Below are 26,809 nucleotides of genomic sequence, written 5' to 3' on the forward strand. Positions count from 1 at the left end.
GACCAAATTTCCAACCTCAAAAACCTAAGTTTAATCTATGGGATAAGTAAAATTTGAACTAATCATCTCAATTATGCATAAATTTTCAAGAATTATTCAATACATACCTCATTCTAGCCATCATCTAAGCCAAAATCAAACAACAAAACTTTCTTCTCCTCACTTTAAGCTACGGCAATGGAGGACAAGGATGAACCAACTTTGGTTTCTCCTCCCACTAACTATTATCTAATATCTCCTTTTATTTATTAATTCATTTGTAATATAAAATGTTAAATCAAAATACATATTATATATAAAATAATTTCATGACCGGCCACTATCCCAAAAATGGGTATTTTGACATGCAAGTCCACATTTTTGAATACATGCATTAATAGATCACTTTATATTTACCTAACCTATTTCACAAATGTCTCACATAAGCCCTTTGACTAAAATTCACATTCAACTAACATGATTTAAGCATCAAAATTTCACACATGCACTATCACACATAGTAGATATGAATTTTAATATTTAATAAATTTTATAACTCGATTTTGTGGTCCCGAAACCACATCTCGACTAGGGTCAAATTAGGGATGTCCCTACTCTCCCCCTCTTTAGGGATTTTCGTCCCTGAAAATCTTACTAGCGACTACGTTAGGATAACGTCCTCTTGTTTTAAAACAAATACATAACATCAACTCAGGTATTCATAACCCACATTTTCATTCATATATATATATATATATATATATAAGCCGTAACATGGCCGGAAGTATACATGTTCTTAAACATCCTAATGAATATCCTTTATAACATTATCATAACTAAATATTCAACTTAACTTATTTCCAAAAGAAGATCAAGTTCCACGTACCTGAACATTTAGTTCATTCAATACATCCAATCATATTTAAAATTACCCGTATACAGTCGAATAGGCATAAAGCTTAACACAAGTGATGCCAGTGTACTAAACACGGTCTTACACACTATCACAATTAAATGCCGTCGTCCTAGACGAGATCTTACATGAAACGAAATCCGCACACACATTGCCCACTGATCGATCTCACACACATATTGCTCGGTTAAAGAATTCGCACACACAGTGCCCACTGACCGATCTCGCACACATAGTGCTCGGTTAAAGAATTCGCACACACAGTTCCTCAATTCATTTGTACCCGTAGTGCCTATATTCATTCGTTATTACACATTGAAATAACTTAACCAAGTCTATAAAACATCATATAAGTACAGTTTAAACGTGTCCTTTCATTTAACTTTGAATTCATATAGTAATGAACACTTAAACTTTGCTTGAATCACCGGCATTAAGCCTGCTAGGCACGAAGACCCAAATACACATCACCGGCACGAAGCCTGCTAGGAACGAAGGCCCGAATACACATCACCAGCACAAAGCCTGCTAGGCATGAAGGCCTGATTACATATCACCGACACGAATGCCCTTCAGGACTTATCCCGGATATAACACCAGCATGAATGCTCTTCGGGACTTAGCCCGGATATAACACCAGCACGAATGCTCTTCGAGACTTAGCCCGGATATAACACCAGCACGAATGCTCTTCGGTACTTAGTCCGGATATAACTCTCAATTCTAATGCACACACATATATATATAACATAACACATTAGTATATCATTTACATTACTCGAATACAAGCACTACATGCTTATCAACCATTCAAATTTCGGTTCAATAGCCACATACAAAGATCACATTTTCGTTTCACTATCCAACTTAATTTCTATAATTTCAATGATCGAATCACATGGGTACCACACACACTTCTATGAATATAAATTTCTATGGAAACTGAACACATAGATATATCATCATTTCCCATACGCATTTCGTAAATAACACTCACATACCTGAACAAACTTAATTTAGTGAACGAATTCGGATACCGTATAGCATAAGCTTCATAGTGCTAGTCTCTTTAATAGTTTTCCAACATTCAGCCCACTAGGTATAACCTGAACTCGTCACTGGCACAAGCCTGTTGAACTTTGAGTCTGAAACACATTACCAGCCATCATGCTTGTTACAGCTCGATAGGGATAGAGATTCATTACAGTACGAAAAATACATTTTTTCTGTCAGAAATCATCACACTATTATTTTATTAATATATGACATGTATAACTAGACTCGCACGTGCTACGTTAGTCCTAGAATCGACTAAATCGTAGCTCTGATACCAAATAAAATGTAACACCCCTATCCCGTAACCGTTGTCGGAATAGGAAAGGGGTATTACCAGACTTGTAACTCATGTCAGAACAGTAAAATTTTTTAACTTTTTTTTCTTGAAATAAAGATCATTCATTTAGATAAATGCTAAATACAGCTAGGGATAAAATTAAACTTCCATAACTACACATTCAAAAGATGCCATTTTCGCATGGCTTATATACATTAACCAGAATATTATTCCACTACTAGTTTATTCTATACATGCCATAAAATAATCCAGAACATAGCAGTACCAAACAGTGGATAGTGATAGTGTGACGAGTTGTTGACGATCCCCGTGCAAAGGCCAAATTTGATAATCTATAAAATAGAGAAACGTAACAACAGAGTAAGCTTTCAAGGCTTAGTAAGTCTTAAGTAAAACAATTAACTTTGCTAGATTAAATACATTTATAACTTACACAAAATCCAAGTGAAGTCTCGATGGGCTTAATAAGCCTACACAAGTACATAATACATACCGCCAACTTAATGTGCGATCATCCGTAATCGTTGATTTATTACTAAGTCGCTTAAGATTAGGCCTTACACAAATCACGTTTTGAAATGTCAAGATATATCACCATTCGGTCAAATATATTAAACCCTATGTATGCATATGTAATTCATCTATTTCATCCAAATTTAAGAGTATATACCCCTTCGCATTTAAAAACATCAATGCTACTTTTAGTTTAATCAGTTGAACTAAAACATAACACTATAATCACATTCGGTTTCCATATTTGGAAGCACATATTCATGTTTTCATCTTACATAAACAATTTGATAGAGTCAATACTCGTTGAATATAACTTATAACCATCTCATAAGTGATTCCCCAAGTACATTTGTAATACAAACGAAATCGAGTTCACATAGCAAGTAAGTATCACTTACCATATACTTAACCTTTGTACACTTACCGTTTCCATAATTACCAATTACCAATTCAATCTTTCAATACCTTTAACCACTTAATCATATGCACTCATTTCGTGCACATACATAATTGTATATATGTATTTAGGAGCTTAGTTCTTTAGTTCATATTCACATTAATATTTCAAATAATCAAATCATGAAAAGTATTAAAGTTTCAGATACGATATAAAGGACCAAACATATTCCTTATCACATATACATAAATGACCAAACGCAATCCATACCTTGTATTTGCACATCCTGCGAATACAACTCTAATTAGTAAATTTTATGAAACTAATTAAATCCTTATCTTAAAGATATACAAATGTTCTTCGGTTTAAAATAATTCAAGGCACTTAGCCATAGCCTGCTAGGTTTTAAAAAAATTCGAATCCAGCTTACGAGACCAAGCTCATGGGACTTTAAGCCCGATATATCATCATAGTTAATTCACAAAGTTGTATACACATCAATTCACATGCCTTCGATTTTTCCAACACGGAACACATTAATAAGGTATCACTTCATTCGAACTTATTCAGATCTCAATATAGCTAGTCTCATTTCACAAGAGCCATTAGGCCACATCACGCAATCAATGAGTCTTAACCCGATACTTTCCAAATTCCATGTATATTTAATCACATGTTACCACATTTCACACAAACTATCACCATTGTAATTCATTAACCTCATTCGAATATAAGCGTATAGCATGTACCTTAACTTCATGTCATAATAGCATTCGACTTCAACACATATTTATATATATATATATATATATATCCCTTTCAATAAACTTCCAACTAAACAAGAAAATACACACATGACTTACATTCTTTTCATGACAACTATTCGGCTAAACAACATATAAGTCACCACACCTTCAATTTATAAAACTATCAACACATATTACATATACATTGCTTACGATTATATAATAGCCATTTGGATAACTTGCACACATTTATATTTTAGCCATTTTGGCCTCACCACCTATATATTTATCTTGTACATCAATTCAGCAATAGCTTATAAGCAACTCAATTAGTTTCATCAATGTTTACAACAAAATCACAGATTCACTACAAGTTGTTTTCTTGAGCAACAATCATTAAATTATTTGTAACTAGAGCTACGAAACTCCAAATGTAGTGCTGTAAATTTTTCCCGAAAATAGACTCATGTATCTTCTATCCATAAAATTTTCAGGATTTTTGATTTGGCCAATCAAAACCAGAATTTTCTTAAAGTTTCCCCTATTTCACTGTTTGACTATACTGACCACTCTTCACTACGAATCAAATTTCTCATTGTACAGATTTAAAAATATGTTCTTGTTTATTTCATTTGAAACTATACTCATTAAGGAGTCTAAGAATATAAATTTTATCTTATAAATTTTTTTACTATTTATAATTATTTTCTAAAAACGTAACAGGGATTTCAGATTCATTCTATTAATCGTCACACACAACTTTAAATATCTCTCTATAGGAAATTCCTTTGCTTGCACTGTTTATTTTATAAGAAACTAGACTCATTGATCTTTGATTACATATTTTATTCAGTCTCTAATTCCACTCCAACAATTTATGGTGATTTTCAAAAATCACGCTATTGCTGCTGTCCTAAGCAGATTATTACAATTTGCTCTTAAATTTCCAAGTCCAAACACTTAAGAACTTACCATTTGAGTTTAAAACATATCATCATATATAAGTACTTCTTATTATCACATACAAATCATAATTTAATATCACTTTTCTAATAACCAATCGGCTAAGGCTCATAGAAGTAACTTATTCCTTATCATTTTACTATAGGTAATTACACCAATTCATAGTCCCATCTTTAACCGTATTCCATATCATTCTTCATTATAACTAAACTTATATGCTAGAAACTTATTTATTTAAATATGTAATTCAAGTAGAACCATTAGGTCACATTTTATTTATTATGTTCATATAAATATATATCATCGTTTATCAAATCTTAAGCTAAGTTCCATTACTCAAAGACTTACCTCGGATTTATTTGAACAATCATGGATAGGCTACTCGATTGCTTTCTCCTTTCCTTATCTGATTTAGATCCTCTTTGCTCATGAGCTTAGTTAAAACAAATGAATTTGTTTAATTACTTATTCAACATTACTTCTTTAATAGTCACATTTGACAATCATATAACTTCAATGCATAATATGTTTATAAAATATGCCATGACTAACTTTTATGCTTATTATACCAATACCTAATTTGCATGCACAAACAAAAATTCACATTACTTACCACTCTTTCATATACACAAATTTAACTATATATATATATAGCATACCATTAACTTATAAACCCTATTCGGCCCTAACCAAACAAATTTAACCTCCATTTAAAATTTTCATTCCAAGGTCAAAGTAGCAATTTCATAATGGTTTCACCTATGCCAAACAACGACCGAATCACTCCATCATAATTATAGCCGATTCTATTTTGCACCTATTAAGATCATAACTCACTTAGAATAATTACTAATCTTTTCCCACTCTCATATACAATACATAAAGAAATGCCAAATGGTTTAACATAACCTAACTAGAATTTTATCCAACAACATCTTAATTAGCTGTTTCCTATCCTTAAAAAAAACGTCAAATACAAGGCGATTTACGACTATACATTATACCAAACTTGCTAGAACCCTTAATCCTTAACCGAATGTTATAACTCAACTACACATTTTATTCATTAAAACATCTTCAAGGACCACATTCGGAAACTCTCTTTAAATACACTAATCTCAACTTTCAAGTTAAAAACAATTTACCATTTATACATATACTAGATAAATGACCGATTATTCAAAATCACATATGTACATAATTGAAACTTATTCCATAACATTCACAAGGCGAATACCCACATGAACAAATTAACCAATGTCATTCAACTTTCAAAGCTAATAAGTCAATATATAACCAACCATCTTAATGTCACAAAAAAAATATCTACTATGAGTTTCAAGCTTCTTGACCAAATTTCCAACCTCAAAACCTAAGTTTAATCTATGGGATAAGTAAAATTTGAACTAATCATCTCAATTATGAATAAATTTTCAAGAATTATTCAATACATACCTCATTCTAGCCATCATCTAAGCCAAAAATCAAACAACAAAACTTTCTTCTCCCTCACTTTAAGCTACTAATGGAGGACAAGGTTGGACCAACTTTGGTTTCTCCTCCCACTAACTATTATCTAATATCTCCTTTTATTTATTAATTCATTTGTAATATAAAATGTTAAATAAAAAATACATATTATATATAAAACAATATCATGACCGCCACTATCCCAAAATGGGTATTTTGGCATGCAAGTCCACATTTTGAATACATGCATTAATAGATCACTTTATATTTACCTAACCTATTTCACAAATGTCTCACATAAGCCCTTTGACTAAAATTCACATTCAACTAACAGAATTTAAGCATCAAAATTTCACACATGCACTATCACACATAGTAGATATGAATTTTAATATTTAATAAGTTTTATAACTCGATTTTGTAGTCCCGAAACCACATCTCGACAAGGGTTAAATTAGGGATGTCACAAATTCTGTCAATCGAGGGTAAAACGGTAATTCTGTAAATCGAGGGTAAAACAGTAATTTTGTAAATTGAGGATAAAACGGTTATTCTATAAATCGAGGCTAAAATAATAATTCTATAAATCGAGGGTAAAATGGTAATTTTGTAAATCAAGGGTAAAACGGTAATTTTATAAATCGAGGGTAAAATAGTAATTCTGTAAATCGAGGGTAAAACAATAATTTTTGTAATTCGAGGGTACTTTGATAATTTTACATGTCAAGGGTATTTCAGTAATTTTGCAAACTGAGGGTATTTCAGTAATTTTACAATTCGAGGATATTTGGGTAATTTTATATACCGGGGGTACTTTGGTAATTTTACAACTGGGGGTATTTCAGTAATTTGGTAAACTGAAGTATTCTAAACAGGGATAACAATACAAATGGGCCTAAAGCCCTTATCGGCCCAAATGGGCCCACACACTCGTGTGGCCCTTTTAGCCCAAATCTAGCCACAGATATGAGATTCACCTAGCCTAGTCCAATATTTACTACACAATCAAACAACTTATCTAATTGGGCCCGTAGGCCCATTGGGCCCACATGGCCCCTTTCAGCCCATCGCGGCCCGAAGTAGCCATCCTACAGCTAGAGTAGTGAGAAATACACACCTGATTAAAGACTGGAGTTAATCCACGCTCCGAGCACTCTTAGCCGGCGCCCAACCCAACCGAGCACGCCACAAAGCGAAAGGGATCAGCCAAGAAGTGTACCTTTACTCTCCTCATGGTTCTCTCTATTTAAAGCCAGCTTCGCATCCACTCTTATGTTAGCTTCCCGATGTGGGATCCCTCCATCATCAGAGTTTAAATTCAACACTAACTCTTGCTGCCCTGCTAGCAAAATAAATGCTCTTTGCTTGCCATGGGGTTCGAACCCATGCCTCCCCTTAAATGCTCCACATGCTACTTGCCACTAAGCCATAAGGCTTTTTTGTGTCACAATTTCTCCAACAATATTCTTAAGGCCTACCTACTACACCCAGGGTTTGATTCACCTTAAACCAAAATTTTTGCTAGAGTCCAGGTTTGAACCCAGGACTTCTCCAACACTTCTCAGCACACTTAACCACTAAAACAAGCCTTCAACTACAAAATTTTCACGCACAACAGAATATTATAAGCTGCCTTCAACCGCTCCCATGCTCAAGGCCCAAAACTTCTAGGCCCAAATTCAGGGTGTTACACGGTCTTCCACATGGGCGTGTGACTGGCTGTGTGGTACAAGTCAGTATACCCCCTAATTGGCACACGGCCAAGGTACACACACACGAGCGTGTGCCTTGGCAGTGTTGCATAAGTCATTATACCCTCTAGTTTTCACATAGCCTGGAGCACGGGCGTGTCTTCGGCCGTGTGATACAAGTTAGTATGTATGTCCTGTTTCTACACGGCCTGAGACACAGTCATGTCTGAAGCCGTGTGAGGCACACGGCCTGTTCACACTAGCGTGTTGAATGACGAAAATGTACAAGTGTACACAATCGCAACAAGTAATAAAGGGACAAGTAAATGTTGAGTTATCGTACCCACAGGGACTGTAAAAGAATTATTTATGAAATTAATTGTATAACACTTTGGTCAGGTAAAAATAATTTGGTTTTAAAAGATTGTGAAAAACTATTTAAAAAAACTAAGTAAATAATTAAATAAAACAAAGGAGTTCTAATGCACGATTTCAAATAAGATTTAATCAAGGTAACATACTTGTGTTGGATTAAATATATTTCTTGAACTCAGAATTATTAAACTCATGTTTACACTGTTATAAATAAATTCACAGCAACCCGGTAATTTGCTAACTTATGAACAAACTCACATACAAAAATCCATTCATCTCTTGACATATTCCTATGTCAATTCAACCGACTAAATAGATTCTAGTAAGCAAACATGTTATTGCATATACATTCTCATTAAACTGAACTAATCTCTTTCATATCCCTATGTCAATTCAAAAGATTAATTAAATCTAATCAGCATATAAAAGACTATGTGAGGTAACAAGGCATCGCTACCTTGAAATAGTTTAATCATAATAATCTTGCAAATTATGCAAGGCAATAATATCACCAGATACATTGCTAATTTAACCTTCAGCTACCTTAGAAGAATAAACATGCACTGATTAAGTACTGTGTCAATTAATTACAATTGCAATTCATTTAAATACTTAATTCATTAGCTACCTCATAGTCGTAACGCAAGAATAACTTAGGTATGATTCTACTTAGCCAAGCAATTTACCGAGGCTTATAACAGCATAAACATCATTTTGACAATTCAAGCAGGCAGAACATAATCAACCCAACACAAACTTAAGTTTAAGCTAAATTGATTAAAACAACCATTTCAATAGCATAAATATTCATAAACATGTTCATTAAAACAACAACAAAAATTAAAGAGACAATGAACAAGAAGCAAATCTGGTGTTTCTCTGTGGCTTGACTAGTTGCTCCGTTCTTCGTTCTTCATTGCCCTCAGCTATCAAGGTGGCTTATGAACATTTAATTACAGCTCCAAAATGGCTGATGAGAGCCTCTTTCCCAAGAGAATAAATCGGCACTTGAACAAGAGATAAATGGGATGGAAAAATGAGAGAAAAGTGAAAGAGGGAATGAGAGAATGTTGTGGAATGAAGGATGGATGAGGGATGCTTTGAATGATCAGCAAGGGGTGGCTTTATAGCTGAATATGGCAGCTAAAAATAGCAAAAATAATCAGCCCAAGAGACCTCCCTTGGCCGGCCACACAGATGGAAAAGTTGAGAGTTTCAACTTTACAATTTTAAGCTTAGGGCAATTTCATAAAGCCACAATTAAATGAGGGGTTTAAATGCATTTTGATAGTTCTTCAAGGGCCTTTTTGCAAGTATATTTAATCAGCTAAAATGCTGATTAGCATCAGCACGTGGACGGTTCTGGGCTGCCCAATTAGTGGCTGGTTCGGTTCACTCAATATGGTTCAACTAGTGCAGTTCAACTGGACCCTTTCTCCATAATTAATTAAAAATAATTTATTTAACCAAAATTAAATGGGGAATAAATTAAAATTAATTAAATTATGAATTAAAACACATTTCTGGACCATCTTAGGCTGGAAATTAATGTGCCTCGAAACTTTAAATTGCTTCTCGATTTTGTGCTTTTAGCAGTGTTAGCCGAGCCAAGTTTTGCCCTTTGCGCGAATTTGTCGAAAATAGTCAAAATTAACCAAAACTAAGTATAAAATTAACTAAATTCACCATGTTTATATTTTTACCACAATTTAAATATTTTATAAAATTTAATTATTTTTCGACAAGAATTTAACCGGATTTGCATGAATTTAAGTAAAAATGGGTATGAAAAAGTATATAAATTTTTGTGTTTCCACACCCCCAAACTTAATTCATTGCTCATCCCGAGTAATGCACAAATTTTGAAAAGAATCTCTCGGAAACACCTTTGAAAAATTCCTTCAGACAACATTTTCCCCAAATTTATGAATTTAAAATACTTATGCTCAAAGACAATAAATCTGATAGTTATGCTACTTAAGTATGCATATTGTTCAAATTAAGTTCAACAACTTATTATAATAGAAAAATTTAGACTAAACGCTTTTGTAACAAAGACATGTTAACCCTTACCAATTTGATTTTTATTTCTTTATTCAAGACTAAGCTGCAATCACTAAGCTTAACTTAAGTCTTCATATGTTGATCGTAGCAATTTCTCTCCACTAATGTAGGTAGCATGAAGACTTTGAATCAATAGGTCTTTATCAAGGTTGTAATGTGGCTAGGCTAAGGGTAGGTGCAAGGTGGATAAATTTTGGTTTAAAAAAACCTTAGACTCAGCGTCAATCAAACCTTCGGAGTTTTTACCTTCGATACACCAACTTGACTTTCATATGCTCTTTTGTACATCTCTTTCAAATACATGTGCTCTCTTTTTTTTTTATTTTTTTAGTCAAGAGCACTTAATTTGTGTACTGCAATTCTCGAGCAATTGATATTTCTTTTCAACTCCCCCAAACTTATTTTCAAAGTACATTTGAATATTACTGAGTCTAGCATTTAGGACAATTTTAAGATCATTAAGCGAAAAGTAATGGCTAATTATTGCAGGGGTCGAAATAAAATTAGTCCATATAGTCTCAAAGTTGGGTTTCAAAGGATAAAATTTTACCATGGTGGGCTTGAAAGGCTCAATCAGTCCAAACAATAATTGCCTAAATAATTTCCAACGTTCCATGCTCCCTAGGATTTCGCCTCAAGAAACTACTAAGTCAATTCTAAAGACTTAAACTTTCATGCATACCTAACTTTCCTAAAGAACTAAAAATTTTCTAGTACGAATTTGCATGCTTTATTAAAAATACATTCATGTCATTATTAAGCTAACATAATAATTTATTGAAATAATAGAACTTTATTCATACTCAAATTGAGCATATTTAACAAAATTCAAATTTTTGAACAAAATATATCCTAATCATAATTAAAAGAAAAATTTTATTCTGAGTGGAAACAATTCAAATTTTCAGTCCCCCATCTTAAAATGAACAATGTCCTCATTGTTTAATGTGAACAGATACTATACACCAGGTAGGATTTTAGAAAAGAGGAGGTGAGTCAATTTGACTGCTTAAGTACCAAGCTCTTTCTAAATCCAATCCTAGACATGTATATATCTATTACCACACTTTATACTTTGTGACTTGCTCACATTTTATTAGTGATTTTCCTCTTTTGTTTTATTATGCAAAAAATAAAAGATTCCTAATTAAACTTAATCCTAAAAATAGTGGAAGAATAAAAATAAAGTAAAGTCAAGATCCTCCATTTATTTATTTGCAGACCCTTTCGAATTTGACTCATCCTTTGCTCCATAACTATTGCCTTTGAATGAATCGCTTCACTCCTTATTTGATAATGGAATCCATGGTTCAAATATGAAATCTGGAAACTCAGGCACAAAAATAAACGGGTCATTGTATATTTTCTTAAAAGCACTTCTCATCGAGTCATCCCTTATTTTTGAGTATCTCTAATAGGTTTGTTGCTGCCATTGCATATGTTGCATTAAGTCCATCAATTTTGATAGCTCATCTTGAAGGGCTGGGCTAGGCGGTTGAGCTCTAAACATTGAAGTTTCAATATCAGGTTCAGCTTCTGGCTCCACTGATTCTACTTTATCAGGGACTTCAAATGATTGCATCATGGGATCTTTTTCTTCATCAGGGTCTTCCGGATCCTCACTTACTTCAACTTGTTTCTGTAGAACTGAGTCTTCACCTACTTGATAAAGGTCCCAATCTGTGGTTATGCCTTGGCTATACCCCGTCTTCCATACAATCGCAAGAATTTCAGCTTTCAAGCATAAAATTGTTAATGTAAAGGGGAAGTGAGCAGGGCCAGAGCGTTTAACAGCACAATTTCGTATTTCTCTCAAGATGATCTTCCCTACATCAATGGTCTTTCAAGTTAGGATCGAGTACAATAAGACCATTCGCTCCAATGAGATTGTAGTACCATGTGAGCTAGGCATAAGGCTGAATTGGACGAAGTAAAACCATACATTCGCGAGTGGCGTCAAATATTCTCTTTGACAAGTGTGGATTCCTTGTTTTGACACAATCCATGTAGAACCTTGAACTGTCAGTTCCTTGAGAATTTCTTGCAAATTTTCAGGCTTGATATTGCTCATCAATGTGGAATATTCGTCCTTTTCGAAATCTGGTAATTCAAAGAACTTATTAATAGCATTTGAATTTATCGGTACCTTGATTCTGTGAACTGGGACTTTTGTCATCTCGCTTGAAGTTAAATTTGCATAGAACTCACGAACTAGCTCCTCATCCACACTAGGTCTCTTTTCACAAAATAGCTCCCAATTGAGGGTTTTAGCAACTTGACGAATACTTGCCATAAAGTCTCTATAGTTGCTTTCCTTTAATGTAAAGCCTTTTTCTGGATGCATCTATTGATTTTTGAAGATACCTTTGTATCTCACTCTGGCTTCTTCACAATGGAATTTGTTTTGTGTTTCATCAATTTGAGCGGAAGCACGAGTTCTCTTGTGAGGCATGTTTAACCTGATCATAAGATGGGAAAAATTATTTTCTCAAAAATTTAATTTATAAGAATTAATAATTCAACAAACTGAGAAATTAAATAACTGAATAAAATTAAAAGTTTGAGAGAAAAATTGGTCTCACCACCGTTTTTTGTAAAAATATAAGAACTCTAGGAAATAATAATAAAAATGAAGGAAAAGATGGGAATTTATAAGGAGGGTTGGAGGGTTTGTTGGCTTAGGGTAGATAAATGAAGAATGCCGCACAAGCAGCTAGGGCGTGCGGGCGTGGTGTGTGTGGGAGCAGTGATGCGCAGCAGGGCTGGAAGTAAGTAGCGACACAGACGTTCAGCAGCAAGTAGCACTTGGTCGCACATAGGACGCGCGGGATAAAGGCCTGGCGTGAGCTGAGGTTGAAGCAGCACGAGGCAATGCGCACGTGGTGTGCGCGAGATGGGCGTGTGCTGGCCGACTACTGGGTGCTATTGTGGCTAAGGACTTCGGCACTTTGGTGTTTTAGTGCTTTGGGTTTTGAGTGTTAGATGAATGAGAAGATGGGTGGTATTTATAGAGGGAAAAATAGGAATTAAAGTAGAATTCTTAAAACAATTTAAAAATTCTAAATTCTAATCGTATGCAAGATAACAACAATTAATAATTACATATATGCATGTTAAATTATTAATTGCTATTTATTTAAACAAAGATAAGATATGAAAAACTAATCCTAATACTATGCTAATTGATAAAGATTAATATATAAATTATAATAGATATAATTATATATTAAAGATTATCTTCTTATTCTCATTAAAACTTATCAAAATCCTAAAATCGATAATAATTAATATATATTATAACGGATATAATTATATATTAATAATTATCATTTTTAAACTAAAACATTTATTCTAGAAGCCTTTTGAAAATATTTACAAAAAGAGGCATCTAGTTTTTATTATTTACGAAAAGAGCAACCAGATTTTAAAAATGATTCAATTAAGTCCTAGACTTAATGAAAATTTGGAATTGAGCTGCAATTTAAGACTTGGATCAAAATTGACCCTTTTATTTGAAAAATCAAAAATTGAAATTTCTATTTAGAAAATAATTTTTAGGAAAATTATGTTAAAATCAATTTCCAGGAAAGATTGGAGTGGTCACCAGTGATCCCGCTTAAGTTCCAATCTCCTAGATAGAATTTATTTAAACATGCTAATCCCGAAAATATACACTAAATCATTTATTAAAAAGGAAAATAAGAAAATGTTAAACATCTGATAAAATGAATGAAATTTCATTTCGTTCAAACTTATCTCCCCAATAATGTTTCAGCCGCTGAGCGTTAACTTGAAAATTACCTCCCTTACCTTGGAGCTCGACAACTCCGTATGGATAGACGCGACGAATAGTAAATGGATCGGACCAACGTGATTTTAGCTTACTTGGAAAGAACTTTAGTCTGGAATTAAATAACAAAACTCACTGACCTGCTTCAAATTCTCGAACTCGAATGTGCTTGTCATGCCATTTCTTAAGTCTCTCCTTGAGTAATTTGGCATTTTCGTAGGAGAATAGCCAGAATTCCTCTAGCTCATTGAGTTGGAGAATCCATTTCTCTTTAGCAAGCTTAAGATCCAAGTTGAGTTGTCGAAGAGCCAAGTAAGCCATGTGCTCTAACTCTAAGGGTAGATGACATGCTTTCCCAAAGACCAACCTGTAGGGTGACATCCCTAAAGACGTCTTGTATGCTGTTCTGTAAGACCATAAAGCATCATCCAGCCATTTGGACCAATCTCGTCGATTTGGGAAAACTACCTTCTCAAGTATGCCTTTGATTTCCTTATTTGCCAGTTCAGCTTGCCCATTCGTCTGCGGATGGTAAGCTGTTGCAACCTTGTGTTTCACTCCGTGCTTGTCTAATAACCATCTTAACCACTTGTTCATGAAGTGGGACCCTTCATCACTAATGACGGCTCTTGGGGTTCCAAACCTTGTGAACACTTGTTTCTGTAAGACCTTAATTACAACCCTAGCATCGTTTTTTAGATAAGCTTCAGCCTCGACCCACTTGGACACATAGTCTACTGCTACCAATATATACTTGTGACCAAAAGACGGACGGAAAGGACCAAGAAAGTCAATACCCCATACATCAAACAATTCTACCTCAATGATGTTTGTTCGAGGCATCTCATTTCTGACCCTTTGACATCGATCACAGCTCTTTACGTATGCATATGCATCCTTGAATAGTGTTGGCCAAAAGAATTTGACTTGTAATATTTTGGCAGTTGTACGAGTACCTCCAAAGTGCCCCCCACTCGGAGTTGAGTGACAATGGTATTAAATCTTTTGTACTTCATCTTCTGCCACGCATCTCCTAATCATCTGATCTGCACACCTTTTAAACAAATATGGCTCTTCCCAAAAATAGTACTTCACATCGTGAAGAAACTTTGTCCTTTGTTGATAAGTCTTATCAATTGGCATCAAACCACAAGCTAAATAGTTAGCAATATCAGCAAACCAATGGGTACTATGGACATGACTTACCTTCAGTATGTGTTCTTCTAGAAACGTTTCCTGAATTGGTATAATTGGAGAATTCCCTTCTTACGGCTCCAATCTGGAGAAGTGATCTGCTTCTTGGTTTTATACTCCTTTTCGATCTTGAATTTCTAGATCGAACTCTTGAAGTAGAAGCACCCATTGGATCAGTCTTGGCTTAGTATCTTTCTTGGCAAGTAAGTACTTAATTGTCGAGTGGTCCATATAAATAGTTACTTTGGTACCTACAAGATAGGATCAAAATTTGTCAAAAGCAAATACAATAGCAAGTAACTCTTTTTCTAGTACCGTATAGTTCAGTTAAGCTCTTGTAAGAGTCTGGCTTTCATAGTAGATGGGATGGAAAACTTTGTTCCTTCGCTAGCCCATGACAGCTCCTATCACGAAGTCGTTTGCTTCACACATTAATTCAAATGGCAAATCCCAGTCCGGTGTGACGATTGTGGGTGTTGTAACTAATCGACTCTTCAAATCCTTGAAAGCTTTTAAGCATCCATCATCGAACTTGAACGTCGTGTCCTTCTCCAATAGTTTGCATAAGGGTTTAGCAATTTTGGAGAAGTCCTTGATAAATATTCGATAGAAATCGGCGTGGCCCAAAAAGCTCCTAACATCCTTTACAAATGTTGGAGGTGGGAGTTTTTCGATAACAACTACCTTGGCTTTATTTACATCAATCCCATGTCTCGTTATCTGATGCCGTAGAACAATTCCTTCTCGCACCATGAAATGGCACTTTTCCCAGTTGAGTACTAGGTTCGTTTCTTTGCATTACCTTAGTACCTTAGCTAGATTGGCTAAGCAATCATCGTAGGTATCTCTGAATACTGAAAAGTCATCCATAAAAAATTACAAGTACTTCTCATCCATGTCAGTAAAATTAGACATCATACATCTTTGAAATGTAGCAGGTGCATTACATAATCCAAATGGCATGCATCTAAATGAAAATTTACCATACGGGAAGGTGAACATTGTCTTGTGCTGATCTTTCAGTGCTACTGTAATCTGATTATACTCCAAGTATCCATCAAGGAAACAGTAATAGTCTCGCCCCGTGAGTCTATCCAACATCTGATCCAAGAATGACAAAGGAAAGTGATCTTTCCTAGTTGCCTTGTTCAGCTTTCGGTAATCGATGAAAATCCTCCATCCCGTAACTGTTCTAGTTGGTATTAACTAGTTATTCTCATTCTCTACGACTGTGATACCTCCCTTCTTTGGCATGCACTGGATCGGACTTACCCACGAACTGTCTGAGATGGGATAAATGGTACCCGTATCTAACCACTTGATAATCTCCTTTTTCGCCATGTCCTTCAATGATGGGGTTCAATCTTCGTTGTCCATCAATCGTCCCCTTTTCGCCATCTTCCAGGATAATCTTGTGCATGCATATAGATGGACTAATACTGCAGATGTCGGCTATGGTCCATCCGATAGCCTTCTTGAATTGTTTCAACATCGAGATGAGTTTCTCTTATTGCTTAGTAGTTAATTCTACTGAAACAATCACAGGCAGAGTAGAAGCATTACCTAAATAAATGTATTTTAAATGTGAAGGTAATACCTTGAGTTCTAATTTAGGTGTTTCCTCGATTGATGCTTTTGGTTGGGCATACTCCCTCTTCTCTAACTCCAAAGATTCAAAATGAGATTGCAGATTAAATCTTCTTTGATTAGCTTCTAACAAAGCTAAGTATTCATCTTCCTCTTCATCATTTGGAGGATCTGATGTCAAAATTTGTTCCAACGGATCCTCAACATAGTTGAGCTCCTTTTCCACTATTAAATCCTCTAAATCGGATACTGCAGAACAATCATCAATTATGTCAGGAAATTGCATAGACTTAAAAACATTAAATGTTACCTGATCATCCTGAACACGCGTCGTAAACTTACCCTTCTGTACATCAATAAGGGTCATTCCGGTTGCTAAGAATGGTCTTCCTAGGATAATTGGCACTTCTTTGTCTACTTCAAAGTCTAGGATAAAAAAAATCAGCAGGGAAGATAAATTTATCTACATGTACCAATACATCCTCGATTTTTCCTTCTGGATGTGCTAAGGATCGATCTTCTAGTTAAAGTGTAACCATAGTAGGTCTAACTTCACCTATCCCCAACTTTCTAAATATTGACATAGACATCAAGTTTATAATTACACCCAAGTCATATAGTGCCTTACCACAATATGTTGCTCCAATGTTTCAAGGTATGGTAAAACATCTAGGATCCTTCAGCTTTAGGAGTAGTTTGTCTTGAAGATAAGCGATGCATTCCTCCGTCAGAGCTACCGTCTCAAATTCTTAAAGTCTTCGTTTTTTGGACAGGACATCCTTCATGAATTTGACATAGTTCGACATTTGTTCAAGTGCTTCAACCAACGAAATGTTGATGTGAGTACGTCTAGGAATTTCTTGAATTTAATTTCCTGTTTCTGGTTCTGAAGTATTTGAGGGAAGGGTGGTGGAGGTTTCTTTACTGAAACTGGTTGATTCATTTTCTGCGGCAATTTTGCATCTAACGGATTTGTTAGTTGATTAGAATTAGCTGGTTCTAGAATTACCTTGTCGGGTTTTACAAATTCTAGTTCTTCTGAAACTGGAATTTCAACACTCGGTTGAACTTCCTCTAAGTTTTAAGCATCAGCTGTCCCCATTTCAGCTTCGATAGTGTTGGGCTCTACTGTCTTTCTGCTCCTCGATGTTAACACTTTGCAATGTTCCTTCCCCGATTTTCTTGGATTCTTCGTATCACTAGGTAAAGCACCTTGTGGTTGGTTCCTGAGTTCAGTGGCAAGCTGGCCCACTTGATTCTCCAAATTCCTTAGAGTTGCATCGTTTTTCGCCATGTATGTATTTAATAAATTCTCTAAGCTATTGGATGATTCAGCCTGAGCGGGTTTCTGAGCTTGTTGGGATAAACTAAGCGGCTGAGTCGGCCTAGGTTGAGCGCAGTTGTTACTGGTTCTAACCCCTTGGTTTCGGATGGCTTCATCACAATGGGTTATAGAAGTTGGATTGTAGTCCTTGCCTTCCTCAATTTTAGTTTTGGTTACCCATGCAATATACGGATTTGGGGTTCAATGGACATTCTTTGAACAAATGTCCTTCCCCACAATAAATACAAGATATACTCTCAAATTGGTGAGGTGGTTGGGCTGCAAAACTGTTAGACCCATTAGTGGTTAGATTCTTAAGCATTGAAGAGATTAAAGATACCTAAGATGCAAGTGAAGTGAGAGCGTCCACTTCATGTATTTCAGCGACTCGTCTTCTTAACACGGCTCAATTGGTTGGCCATTGATAATTGTTACTCGCGATCCTCTCAATGATCTCGTAAGCCTCATTATAAGACTTAGAAAGGAGAGCACCATTAGCAGAAGCGTCCAGTACTATCCTCGTGTGAGCATTGAGACCATTATAAAATGTCTCAAGTTGGATGCAATATGGAATTCCATGGTGAGGACATTTTCGTAATAGTTCTTTGTATCGTTCCTATGCCTCATACAAGGACTCATCATCCATTTGTTGGAAGGCAGTGATCTTGTTTCTCAACTTAGCGTTCTTGCTTGGTGGGAAATACTTCATGAGGAATCTTTCGGCTAACTCTTGCCACTAGAAATTAAGTTTGGTGGCAATGAATTCAACCAGGCTCGAGCTCTGTCCCTTAGTGAGTACGAGAACAGCTTCAATCGTAATGCCTCTTCGGGAACCCCAGCTAATTTGAAAGCGTCGCTTACCTTCATAAATAGTCTTAGGTGAAGATAAGGATCTTTAGTAGGCATTCCACTAAATTGGCCCACCGTCTGAAGCATCTGGAACATGACTGACTTCAGCTCTAATTGTTGTACCTTGATTCCGGGTCTCCTAATGCCCAGATTAAGATCGATAAATACTGGTACAACATATTGTCTTAAGGCTCTATCCCTATCGTCAACAATAAGGATAGGATTTTGAGCAAGGTTTGCTCACCTTGCTCCTTGATTCATATTCTCAAAATTCATTCCTTCAGTCCTTCTCTGGTTCGCTTGTCTTCTTCCCTGTCGAAAGGTTTGTTCTATCTCAAGGTCTACAGGAAGTAAGTCAATAATCTGGTCAATACTCATAAACATCTCAAATTATCAAAGAAAAATTAATTAAGTTAAAAATTAAACAGAAAAATAAACTAAAATGTAAAACTAACAAATTCACAAATCATGACTTTTTTTTAAAACAGTCCCCGGCAACGGTGCCAAAAAATTGGAACGACGGAAATGTGCAAGTGTACACAATCACAAAAAGTAATAAAGTGACAAGTAAATGCCGAGTTATCGTACCTACGGGGACTGTAAAAAGAATTATTTATGAAATTAATTGTAAAACACTTTGGTAAGGTAAAAATAATTTGGTTTTAAAAGATGGTCAAAAACTATTTATAAAAACTAAGTAAATAATTAAAAATAAAACAAAGAAGTTCTAATGCATGATTTCAAATAAGATTTAATCCAGGTAACATACTTGTGATGGATTAATTATATTTCTTGAACTCAGAATTATTAAACTCATGTTTAAATTGTTACAAATAAATTCACAGCAACACAGTAATTTGCTAACTTATGAACAAACTCATATACAAAAGTCCATTCATCTCTTGACATATCCCTATGTTAATTCAACCGACTAAACAGATTCTAGTAAGAAAACATGTTATTGCACATACATACTCATTAAACTAAACTAATCTCTTGCATATCCCTATGTCAATTCAAAAGATTAATTAAATCTAATCAATATATAAAAGACTATGTGAGGTAACAAGGCATCCCTGCCTTGAAACAGTTTAATCACAATAATCTTGCAAGTTATGCAAGGCAATAATATCGCCAGATACATTGCTAATTTAACCTTCAGCTACCTTAGAAGAATAAACATGTACTGATTAAGTACTGTGTCAATTAATTACAATTGCAATCCATTTAAATAATTAATTTATCAGCTGCCTCACAGTCATAACGCAAGAATAACTTAGGCATGATTTTACTTAACCAAGGAATTTACCGAGGCCTATAACAGCATAAACATCATTTTAACAATTCAAGCAAGCAGAATATAATCAACCCAACACAAACTTAAGTTTAAGATAAATTGATTAAAATAACCATTTCAATAGCATAAATATTCATAAACATGTTTGTCAAAACAACAACAAAAATTAAAGAGATAGGGAACTAGAAACAAATCTGGTGTTTCTCTGTGGCTTGACTAGTTGCTCCATTCTTCGTTCTTCGTTGCCCTTGGCTATCAAGGTGGCTTATGAACATTTAATTGCAACTACAAAATGGCTGATGAGAGCCTCTTTCCCAAGAGAAGAAATTGGCATTTGAACAAGAGGGAAATGGGATAGAATAATGAGAGAAAAGTGAGATAGGGTGTGAGAGAATGTTGTGGAATGAAGGATGGATGAGGGATGCTTTGAATGATCAGAAAGGGGTGGATTTTATAGCTTAATATGGCAGATAAAAATAGCAACAAAAAAAAAAATCCTAAGAGACCTCCCTTGGCCGGCCACACACATGGTAAAGTTGAGAGTTTCAACTTTGCTATTTTAAGCTTGGGGCAGTTTCATAAAGCCACAATTAAAGGAGGGGTTTGAATGCCTTTTGATAGTTCTTCAAGGGCCGTTTTGAAAGCATATTTAATCAGCTAAAATGATTATTTGGGTTAGCATATGGACGGTTCTCGGTTGCCCAAGTAGTGGCTGGTTCGGTTCACTCAATATGGTTGAATCAGTGCGGTTCAACTGCACCTTTTCTCCATAATTAACTAAAAATAATTTATTTAACCCAAATTAAATGGGGAATAAATTAAAATTAATTAAATTATGAATTAAAAAACATTTCTGGACCGTCTTAGGCTTGAAATTAATGTGCCTCGAAACTTCAAATTGCTTCTCAGTTTTGTGTTTTCAGTAGTGTTAGCCGAGCCAATTTTCGACCTTTACGCGAATCTATCGAAAGTAGTCAAAATTAATCAAAATTAAGTATAAAATTAACTAAATTCACCATGTTTATATTTTTAACACAATTTAATTATTTTATAATATTTAATTATTTTTTGACGAGAATTTAACTGGATTTGCATGAATTTAAGTAAAAATGGGTATAGAAAAGTATATCAACTTTTGTGTTTCCAGCGTGTGACCCCTGTATGATTGAAATATTTTCTATGTTTCTAAAATTTTCATATGTTATCAGTTTATTCCCAAATCACTTCTAAAGCATGTTTAAGGCCTCGTAGGCCCTTATAAGGGACAATGTGGTTGTGTTGAATGATTTTTGAGAATGAATGCTTTATGTTTGATAAAAGTATGCTGTATGTTGTGAATTGATCAGTAATACCTCGTAACTCTACTCCAGCAATGGATATGGGTTAGGGTTGTTACAATTTTATTGGTATCAGAGTTACAGTTTACTCGATTCTAGATATAATGTAGCGTATGTGAGTCTACCTATACATGCCATATGTATGTTGTGATAGTGTGATGATTCTTGTCAACTTAAATTGTGTTTTCGTGTAGTAATGGATCCCAATCGAGTTATAGTCGATGAGGTTGAGAGTAATGCGCCTGCTCATACGCAAGGGATAGTGCCATCTGATTCTAGACTCTTGACGAGCTGTCAGGGAGGAGAGCCTAAAGAAGCCTTCTTGAAATTGATGAAGGAATGGTTCACTCAATACATTCGTATGAACCCGGCTGCTCAGCAACCTCTACCCCTACCTATTCCTCAACAAATCCCTGTTGTTCCTCAAGTTATAGATTCGATATTTTTGAACAAATTGCTAGTAGTTAAGATTCGTAAATATGGGGCTAAAGAGTTTCGGGATACTGCTGATGATGATGCTGAGAGAGTTGAGTTCTGGCTCAAAAATACAATTTGAGTATTCGATGAATTGTCTTGTACTCCTGATGAATGTATTAATTGTGTAATATCTTTGTTGAGAGACACCGCGTATCAATGGTGGAACACGTTGATATTTGTGGTTTCAAATGAATAGGTTACTTGGGACTTCTTTCAATCCAAATTCTGAAAGAAATACATTAGTCAAAGATTTCTCGATCAAAAGCACAAAGAGTTTCTAGAATTAAAATAAGGTCGAATGATTGTAACCGAGTATTAAAGAGAATTTGTACAGTTGAGTAAGTTTTCTAGGGTATATGTTTCTACCGAAGAGATTATGTGTAAGCGGTTCGTCAACGGGTTGAATGAAGATATAAAACTACTAGTCGGAATTCTAGAGTTGAAAGAATTTGTCGTTTTGCTTAAAAGGGCTTGTAAAGCCGAGGATCTTAGCAAAGAAAAGAGAAAAGCAGATTCAAAAGCTAGAGACTCAAGAAAAAGATCGATGAGTAAGCCTTTTCAATCTTTATCAAAGAAATCTAGAGATTCGTACGCTCGCCCAAATGCTTCAAATGAATATTCGAACAGAGATCGTAGAAAATAGTACCCGGGTTCTAAAGTTCAAGCTACATCAATATCGAGTGTTGGTAGTGTAAGAGACAACAAACCCGAGTGTCATTAGTATGGGTGACGACATTTTGGAGAATGTTGGAATAAAAGTAATAAAGCTTGTTACAAATGTGGTTCGCTAGATCACTTCATCTGAGATTTTCCTAAGCTGGATGAGAAGAATAAAGTTCAGAATGTGAGATCAAGTAACACGTCAAATAGAGGTAGACTACCTAGAATTTCCAGAAATGTAAGTGGTAGTAGAGGGGAGACAAAGGATTCAGTTGTGAGATTCGAGGCCAGAGCACTTGCTAGAGCTTACGCTATTCGCGCTCACGAAGAAGCCTCATCTCCAAATGTTATCACCGGTACTTTCACTCTTTATGATACTAATGTGATTGCATTGATAGATCCAGGATTAACTCATTCTTATATATGTATGAATTTAGTATCTAACAAGACCTTGCCTATAGAGTCTACTGAATTTGTGATTAGAGTATCGAACACTTTAGGCAAATGTGTTTTGGTTGACAAAGTCTGCAAGAATTGTCCGTTAATGAATCAAGATTTTTGTTTTTTGGCTAATCTAATGTTGTCATTCGATGAATTTGTGGTGATTTTGGGTATGGATTGGATAACGATGCATGATGCTATAGTGAATTCTAGACGAAAGACAATTGAAATGAAATGACAGAACAATGAGACTATTAGAATTGAATCTGATGATCTTAATAGTTTTCCAGTTGTGATCTCGTCAATGTTAGCTCAGAGATTTGTGAGAAAGGGATGTGAAGCTTATCTTGCTTATATACTTGATACGAAAGTGACAGAAACAAAGATTGAATTAGTATTAGTTGTGTGCGAGTATCCAAATGTATTTCCTGAAGAGTTACCAGGTTTACCACCTATCAGAGAGGTTGAGTTTAGTATTGAATTAGTACCGGAAACAATGCCGATATCAATAGATCCGTACAGAATGGCTCTAAGAGAGTTAAAAGAATTGAAAGCTGAGTTGCAAGAGTTTACAGATAAAGGTTTTGCTAGACCGAGTTTCTCTCCGTGAGGTGCACCGGTGTTATTTGTAAAAAAGAAAGATGGTACGATGAGAATGTGTATAGACTATCGACAGCTCAACAAAGTGACGATCAATAATAAATATCGTTTGCCATGAATACATGACTTGTTTGATCAGTTAAAAGGGACAACAGTGTTTTCAAAAATTGATTTGAGATCGGGTTATTACCAGTTGCGAGTTAAAGACTCAGATGTGCCAAAGACTGCATTTAGAACAAGGTACAGGCACTACGAATTTCTTGTTATGCCTTTTGGACTAACAAATGCACCTATTGTTTTTATGGACTTGAAGAACAGATTTTTAGGTTGTACTTAAACTGATTCGTAGTTGTATTTATTGATGACATTTTGATTTACTCTCTGATGAATCTGAGCATACCGAGCATTTGAGAATCGTGTTACAAACTTTGAGAGATAAATAGTTGTTTGCAAAGTTCAGCAAATGTGAGTTTTGGCTACGAGAGGTTGGTTTTCTAGGACATATAGTTTCAGCCACGGGTATCCAAGTTGACCCGAGCAAAATTTCTGCCATTAGAAGCTTCTGAGAAATGTATTCGAAGTTCGTAGTTTTCTGGGACTAGCCGATTTTTATAGACGACTTGTGAAAGGCTTCTTAATGATTGGGACATCGATGAAACGATTGCTTTAAAAAGATGTTAAAATTGAGTGGTCAAAAAAGTGTCAGCAAAGCTTCAAGTAGTTGAAAGCATTATTGATAGAGGCACCAGTGTTAGTTCAACCTGAGTCGGGTAAAGAATCCATAGTTTCCAGTGATGCATCATTAAATGGCCTGGGTTGTGTTTTGATGAAGGCAAAGTTGTAGCTTATGCCTCAAGACAGTTGAAGCCACACAAAAAAAATTACCTTACGCATGATCTAAAGTTAGCCACGATAGTATTCACATTGAAAATTTGGCGTCATTATTTATTTGGTGAAAAATGCCATATTTATACCGACCACAAAAGCTTGAAACATTTGATGACTCAGAAAGATTTGAATTTATGACAGCAACGATGGTTAGAATTGCTAAAAGACTATGAATTAGTGATTGACTATCATCTAGGGAAAGCAAACGTAGTTGCTGATGCTTTGAGCTAAAAGTCCTTATTTGCTTTACGTGCTTTGAACACACAATTAGCTTTGTCTGACAATAGTTCGATAGTAGCCTAGTTGAAAGCAAGACCATTATTTTTAGAGTAGATTTGTGAGGCTCAAAATTTTGATAATGAATTGCAAGTAAAATAAGCTCAGTGTGAGTCGACTTTTGATTCAGAGTTTCGAATAGGGCCTGATGATTGTTTGATGTTTTGGGATAGAATATGTGTACCAAGAAATTCTGAGCTTATTCGAAAGATTTTAAACGAAGAAAATATTAGTTATTTACTAGTACATCTAGAAAGTATGGAAATGTATAACGATTTGAAACAACTTTATTGGTTGCACGACATGAAACGAGATATCTCAGAATTTATTTCGAACTGTTTGATTTGCCAGTAAGTCAAAGCTGAGCATCAAGTACCGTCAGGTTTATTATGATCCCTGAGTGGAATTGGGATAGAGTAACAATGGATTTCGTATCGGATTTGCCCTTATCTCTGAAAAAGAAAGATTCAATCTGGGTTGTTGTTGATAGATTGATGAAATCAACTCATTTCATTCTCGTACGTACCGATTTCTCGCTTGATAAATTAGCTGAGTTGTATATTTCTGAAATTGTGAGATTACATAGTGTTCCCCTATCTATTGTTTCAAATAGAGATCCAAAATTTACTTTGCGATTTTGGAAGAAATTGCAAGAAGCTTTGTGTTCAAAGTTGCATTTTAGCACTACGATTCACCTGCAAATAGATGGTCAATCCGAGCGAGTTACCCAGATACTTGAGGATATGTTACGTTGTTGGATTCTTGAGTTTGAAAGTAGCTGGGAGAAATATCTACCGCTGATTGAATTTGCTTACAATAATAGTTTCTAATCGAGTATAAAGATGGCACCGTACGAAGCTCTATACGGTCGTAAATGTCGAACACCATTATATTGAAGTGAGCTTTACAAAAATAAGATTCACGGGGTTGATCTAATCAGAGAGACTGAAGAAAAAGTGAAAGTAATTCGTGATAGTTAGAAAGTAACTTTAGAACGATAGAAATCGTACGCAAACTTGAAATGGAAACATATGGAGTTCCAGATTGAGGATAAAGTGTTTTTGAAACTGTCACAGTGGAAAAAGATATTGCGGTTTGGTCAGAAAGGGAAATTGAGTCCGCATTTCATCGGACCATATGAGATTACTAAGCAAGTTGGGCCAGTGGCATATCAACTATCTTTACCGTCTAAGTTAAAGAAAATACATAATGTGTTTCATGTTTTGATGCTTCGACGATACCCATCAAACCCTTCACATGTCATTCCCCTGATCGAGGTTGAAATTCAGTCTGATATGTCATCTGCTGAAAAACCGATTCGAATTTTAGCTCGTGAGATCAAAGAACTGAGAAAGAAGAGAATCACATTAGTGAAAGTATTATGGCATTGGCACGGGGTTGAAGAAGCTACATGGGAACCCGAGGATTTTATGAGAAAACAATACTCAAACCTATTCACTGGTAAGATTTTCGGGGACGAAAATCCTTAAGGGGGAGAGTTGTAACAGCCCGATTTTGGCTAAATCAGAATAGTGATTTCGAAACCATAAATTCGTTGTCAAAAAATTATTTAAATATTATTTTATGTGTTTACAACATGATAGCATGCATGTGTGAAGGTTTT

At 35.1% G+C, this 26,809-nt stretch overlaps 1 non-coding gene across 1 annotated transcript; it reads left to right on the plus strand.

Moving 5' to 3' along the window:
* Positions 1 to 18,932: 18,932 nt before the first annotated feature.
* Positions 18,933 to 19,039, plus strand: LOC128280001 (small nucleolar RNA R71). Its single transcript, XR_008270183.1, has one exon. It is a non-coding gene; the product is annotated as a small nucleolar RNA R71 (small nucleolar RNA).
* The last annotated feature ends 7,770 nt before the right edge of the window (positions 19,040 to 26,809 follow it).

This window comes from Gossypium arboreum, chromosome 8 (genome assembly GCF_025698485.1).
Source record: "Gossypium arboreum isolate Shixiya-1 chromosome 8, ASM2569848v2, whole genome shotgun sequence".
Taxonomy (NCBI): domain Eukaryota; kingdom Viridiplantae; phylum Streptophyta; class Magnoliopsida; order Malvales; family Malvaceae; genus Gossypium; species Gossypium arboreum.